The sequence below is a fragment of the Oncorhynchus mykiss genome, chromosome 5 (genome assembly GCF_057628025.1).
Source record: "Oncorhynchus mykiss isolate SJ-2025 chromosome 5, ASM5762802v1, whole genome shotgun sequence".
NCBI classification, from domain to species: domain Eukaryota; kingdom Metazoa; phylum Chordata; class Actinopteri; order Salmoniformes; family Salmonidae; genus Oncorhynchus; species Oncorhynchus mykiss.
The window spans coordinates 91,294,821-91,301,436 of NC_143026.1; the positions used below are offsets into that span (position 1 = coordinate 91,294,821).

General features: G+C 47.2%; 1 long non-coding RNA gene across 1 annotated transcript in view; it reads right to left on the reverse strand.

Moving 5' to 3' along the window:
- LOC149983625 (uncharacterized) overlaps positions 1-6,616 on the reverse strand; it is a 184,449-nt gene that overhangs the window by 87,449 nt on the left and 90,384 nt on the right. The gene's annotated exons all lie outside the window — the stretch shown is intronic.

Consider the following 6,616-nt stretch of genomic DNA (forward strand, 5'->3'; position numbering starts at 1 on the left):
GAGTTATAGCAGATTGGGTAATAGCAGACTGAATTATAGAAGACTGAGATATATATAGCAGATGGATGTATAGCAGACAGTTATTGCAGACTGAAGTATAGAAGATTGAGATATATAGCAGACTGAGTTATAGCAGACTGGGTTATAGCAGCCTGAGTTATAGCAGACTGAATTATAGAAGACTGAGAATATAGCAGATGGATGAATAACAGACTGAGGTATAGCAGATTGAGATATATAGCAGACTGAGTTATATAGCAGACTGAGTTATAGCAAACTGAGTTATAGCAGACTGAGTTATAGCAGACTGAGTTATAGCAGACAGAGGTATATAGCAGACTGAGTATAGCAAACTGAGATATAGCAGACTGGGAAATATAGGAGACGAAGGGTGAGTCCTTGACCAGTCTCTCCACAGTGCTTATCTGTCCCATATCTGTGAGCAGGCCACTGAGGCCATCTCCCTTCCTCTTTCTCCCACTGTCCCTCCTTCTGTCTACACCAATCTCCCCCTGTCTACCTCTGTCTACCCATCTCCTCCTGTCTACCCCTGTCTACCCCAATCTCCCCCTGTCTCCCCATGTCTACCCCTGTCTCCTCCTGTCTACCCCTGTCTTCTCCCTTCTACCCCTTTCTACCTCTGTCTCCCCCTGTCTACCCATGTCTCACCCTGTCTCCCCATGTCTACCCCAGTCTCCCTCTGTCTACCCCTGTCTACCCGTCTCCCCCGTCTACCTCTGTCTCCCATCTCCCTCCCTCTGTCTCCCATCTCCTTCTCTCTGTCTCCCTCTGTCTACCTGTCTCCCTCTTTCAACCTGTCTACCTCTGTCTAACATCTCTTTCCCTCTGTCTCCCATCTCTCTCCCTCTTGCTACCTCTGTCTACCATCTCTCTCCTTCTGTCTCCAATCTCTCTCCCTCGGTCTCCCATCTCCCTCCCTCTGTATTCCATCTCTCTCCCTCTTTCTACCTCTGTCTACCATCTCTCTCCTTCTGTCTCCAATATCTCTCCCTCTGTCTCCCATCTCCCTCCCTCTGTCTCCCTGTCAGGTGGAAGATGAAGGGGGATGGATAATCAGACTGGGTTATGACAGCAGAATGAGTCAGATGCAGGTAAAGAATCACTTCCTCCACTGCCTGTCTCACATTGGGCTCCCCTCTGTCAAATGGCCCTACCTGCATTTATTCTGGCTTCCTTCCTCCAGCAGACCTAAAGGGAGACCACCCAGGTTCTGTGCCCAGCTGGAATGCATCGTTCCTGGGTAGGGGAGGGGAGGCTATGTACCGGGGAGATGACAGAGGGGTTGAAAGCTGTGTGAGGGGAGAATGTGTGGTGTGCCACACAGATATGATGCATGTTGTGTCTCCTTGACCCCGCCGTGAACCCTCTCTACACACCATCCAGTCTCCTGTTCCCCTGAAATCAGACCTCAGGGAGCAGAGCGTGCAAGTCAGGGCCGGTTCCAGGCATAAGAGGTCGCTAGGGCCTCCCCCCCCAAAATAAAACTCAGTCTTAACTTACTGTTGAGAGTTCGAATAGTAGAATACAGGTGTAAGTTCAACTTTTGGTTGTTCATCAGCAGTTGTTATTTTGTTTTGTCAGTCACTGACAATCACTCAATTAGCCATGTCAGCTAACAACTTTTAGACTGGTAAGTTAGTCTAGCTAGTTATCTTAACATGTAGTAATCATGGCGGAATTACCGACCAGGCACACAGGGCACATGCCCCGGGGGGCCTGTCCTCCAGAGGGCCCTCATTGATTTTATTAGTCACTCTCACTCAGATATCTGTCACGTTCTTCGTACAAAGGAGACCAAGGTGCAGTGTGGCATCTTCTTTATTTAATAGAATGAACACTGAACAAACTAGCAAAACAACAAAATGAACCGTGACGCTAATATGAATAGTGCAGACAGGCAACTAAACATAGAACAAGATCCCACAAACACCAAAGGGGAAATGGCTACCTAAATATGATCCCCAATCAGAGACAACGATAAACAGCTGCCTCTGATTGGGAACCATATCAGGCCACCATAAACATACAAATACCTAGACCTACAAAACTCCAGACATACAAAAACCCTAGACAATACAAAACCCTAGACAATACAATACCCTAGACAATACAATAACTAGCGTATCCACCCTAGTCACACCCTGACCTAACCAAAAATGAAAGAAAACAGAGATATCTCAGGTCAGGGTGTGACAATATCATTAATATGGCATAAGTCATGGCAAAATGTGTAAAATTGTGGAAATTAGCTTTAAAACTGCAAAGAAAAACTATCTGTGCTCCATGGCAACATAAGTAGAATTGCATCACAATTGTTAAAAAATTCTACCATATTAATGGCAAAATGTGAACTGTAAGAAAACTTGCTTTTAAAACTGCAACATTTTCTCTACGTCCCATGACAAAATGTGTAGAATTGCAAGAAATGAACTTTAGAATGTACATCCACTAAAAAAAAAGAGAATTGTGTGGTTTGGGCCTCAAAAAGTACGGAGCCGGACCTGGTGCAAGTCAATGGTCAGGAACAATCTAACGGTCTGTCACCAGTTGTATTCAACTGACAACCAGTCCAGACCACAGAGTAGAACAGGAGTGAAAACCTCCTGGTACCTCTTCAGGAAATAGAGTTTGAGAACACTAGAGTAGAACATATGACCGAATGTGTGTGTGTGTGTGTGTGTGTGTGTGTGTGCGTGCTGACTTTTTCAGGTGCACGTACACGCGTTTCTCCGCTGCACACTGGCCCGGTTGCCAGCAGCATCCCGTGAGATGAGGAAAAATAATCAAATGGATATCATACGGTCACAGCGGGTAGCAATAACCTCATTATTATTCTGACGGTAGCCAAACGGCTTCCTGTCAGCGAATCGGTTATTTATTGCACCTTGCGTGCCAACCGTGGGGCACAAACCCTCTGTCTTTTAACCACTATAATTGGCTTCAAGCTGTTTCAGCTCGGAGACAGATGCGCTCGCTTTGTAGAAGAATCTCGAACTAACCATTTCTTAGTTCACCTTCAGTTAGAGGCAGACCGTATGATATGGCCAAGTATACAACATGATGTCCAGCAAAACATGTCTGGAGACGCAACATTGGAGCCAGTGTTGGGGAAGCTACTCTGAAAATATACTAAAGTTTACCAAGCACAGGAGGTTGGTGACACCTTAATTGGGGAGAACGGGCTTGTGGTAACAACTGAACCGGAATCAGTGGAACGGTATAAAACACATGGTTTATGATAATAACTGAACCGGAATCAGTGGAACGGTATAAAACACATCAAACACATGGTTTATGATAATAACTGAACCGGAATCAGTGGAACGGTATAAAACACATCAAACACATGGTTTATGATAATAACTGAACCGGAATCAGTGGAACGGTATAAAACACATCAAACACATGGTTTATGATAATAACTGAACCGGAATCAGTGGAACGGTATAAAACACATCAAACACATGGTTTATGATAATAACTGAACCGGAATCAGTGGAACGGTATAAAACACATCAAACACATGGTTTATGATAATAACTGAACCGGAATCAGTGGAACGGTATGAAACACATGGTTTATGATAATAACTGAACCGGAATCAGTGGAACGGTATAAAACACATCAAACACATGGTTTATGATAATAACTGAACCGGAATCAGTGGAACGGTATAAAACACATCAAACACATGGTTTATGATAATAACTGGACCGGAATCAGTGGAACGGTATGAAACACATCAAACACATGGTTTATGATAATAACTGAACCGGAATCAGTGGAAGGTTATAAAACACAAACTATGGAAAAGATAGTTTACTGAATGTTACTTATTTTGAAAAATGATGATCATATCTTGATCTGAAATGTTAACCTGGTCTCAGAGCATTTCGTATAACTTGTTAAATACACTCCATTTTGTATGATATGTTGTGTTTTTGTATGGTATGTATTAATTTGGGGGATATCCATCACACGGCTTCCTGTCAGCGAATCGGCATGATATGTTACGAATTACAATCCGTACTTAACGTTACGAATGAGCAAAACGTACCATATATTATGAACATGAATATGTCACGAATTCCAATTTGTTGTGGTTAATTTAAGCTAAGTGGCTAACGCTAACATTAGCTAGCTGGCTAATGTTAGCTTGGCTAATGGTTAGGGTTAAGGTTCGGGTTAAGGTTAAGGTTAGGAGTTAGGTTAAAGATGTAAGGTTAGGGTTAATGTTAGGGTTAGCTACCATGCTAAGTATCTAAAAAGTAGTTGAAAAGTTGCGAATTAGCTAAAGTTGTTCGTGATGAGATTCGAACACGCCTTTGGGTTGCCAGACGTTTGCGTTATACACCCATCCATCCACCCCGACCAATCGCCTTCCTTTTGTTTTTACCTTTAGTAACCATCTGTCTCATGTAACCATAACAAATGTAACATATCAAACTAATTTGGGTGTCCCGGATTTACGTTACTTGTTTACGTTTAATCTATGAGACCAGGCTGGGAATGTCATAGACTACAAATTAGCAGGATAGATCACTCTGGTGTCAGAATGTGTAATTTGGCCTATTAAACACAAAAGCTGTGTTTCAATTGAGAATTAGGCAGGTCTGATGCAACAAAAAAAAAAAAAGAAATGATTGCCTACTTTAACCATATTTTATTTTTGTTTGGTGCAAAAAATGTAGTGTGTTGTTCCAGCAGTTAGCTACATCACTACAAAGTAATCAACTACTGAAAACACTACCAAGTTTTAAATTTAGTTCAACTGCCAACAAGCTAATGTAGTTAAATTACTAGTTGAACTACATGTAGTTTACTACCACCCCAACACTGATTAAAACTCATATTGTGATCAGTTAAGTGCCTCATGTCAAGGCTATCCAAAGGCTCAAACAATTCTGTGTAAATACTATAAATAATGGTTGTATTGCTCCTAGCTTGCGAATATCCCCAAATGACCTAACAGTGTCATAATTAAGGGTTATGTTGGCTTGTTCATGAGAGCATTCCGTTTCAGTCCACATTATGAAATAGATGGAGTTGGAAGGGAGTTGACTCCAACCCTGACAATACTATCAATGTCTAGATGATGGATCACCCGTCAGACAGGCAGGACACTACATGCCAGGTTGACACTTTGTGGTCACCTAGCAACCCTCCAGCCTCCAGAGAGAGCGGGGTTAGAAAGGGGTGAGATGGGCAGGGGGAGCGAAGGGGTGGGGTGGGCATTGAGGTGGGGGAGAGAGGGGGTGGGGCGGGCATTGAGGTGGAGGAGGGAGGTGGGCAGTGAGGCAGAGGGAGAGAGGGAGGAGGTGGGCAGTGAGAGAGGGGGAGGTGGGTAGTGAAGCAGAGGGAGATGGGGCTGAGGTGGACAGTGAGGCAGGGGGAGAGGGGGCTGAGGTGGACAGTGAGGCAGGGTGAGAGGGGGCTGAGGTGGACAGTGAGGCAGTGTAAGAGGGGGTGAGGTGGACAGTGAGGCAGGGTGAGAGGAGGGTGAGGTAGACAGTGAGGCAGAGGGAGAGAGGGGGTGGGGTAGACAGTGAGGCAGAGGGAGAGGGGGGGTGGGGTAGGCAGTGAGGCAGGGTGAGAGGGGGGTGAGGTGGACAGTGAGGCAGGGTGAGAGGGGGCTGAGGTGGACAGTGAGGCAGTGTAAGAGGGGGTGAGGTGGACAGTGAGGCAGGGTGAGAGGGGGCTGAGGTGGACAGTGAGGCAGTGTAAGAGGGGGTGAGGTGGACAGTGAGGCAGGGTGAGACGGGGCTGAGGTGGACAGTGAGGCAGTGTAAGAGGGTGTGAGGTGGACAGTGAGGCAGGTGAGAGGGGGCTGAGGTGGACAGTGAGGCAGTGTAAGAGGGGGTGAGGTGGACAGTGAGGCAGGGTGAGAGGGGGGTGAGGTAGACAGTGAGGCAGGGTGAGAGGGGGCTGAGGTGGACAGTGAGGCAGTGTAAGAGGGGGTGAGGTGGACAGTGAGGCAGGGTGAGAGGGGGGTGAGGTAGACAGTGAGGCAGGGTGAGAGGGGGCTGAGGTGGACAGTGAGGCAGTGTAAGAGGGGGTGAGGTGGACAGTGAGGCAGGGTGAGAGGGGGCTGAGGTGGACAGTGAGGCAGTGTAAGAGGGGGTGAGGTGGACAGTGAGGCAGGATGAGAGGGGGGTGAGGTAGACAGTGAGGCAGGGTGAGAGGGGGGTGAGGTGGACAGTGAGGCAGGGTGAGAGGGGGTGAGGTGGACAGTGAGGCAGGGTGAGAGGGGGCTGAGGTGGACAGTGAGGCAGTGTAAGAGGGGGTGAGGTGGACAGTGAGGCAGGGTGAGAGGGGGGTGAGGTAGACAGTGAGGCAGGGTGAGAGGGGGCTGAGGTGGACAGTGAGGCAGTGTAAGAGGGGGTGAGGTGGACAGTGAGGCAGGGTGAGAGGGGGGTGAGGTAGACAGTGAGGCAGGGTGAGAGGGGGGTGAGGTGGACAGTGAGGCAGGGTGAGAGGGGGTGAGGTGGACAGTGAGGCAGGGTGAGAGGGGGGTGAGGTAGACAGTGAGGCAGGGTGAGAGGGGGCTGAGGTGGACAGTGAGGCAGTGTAAGAGGGGGTGAGGTGGACAGTGAGG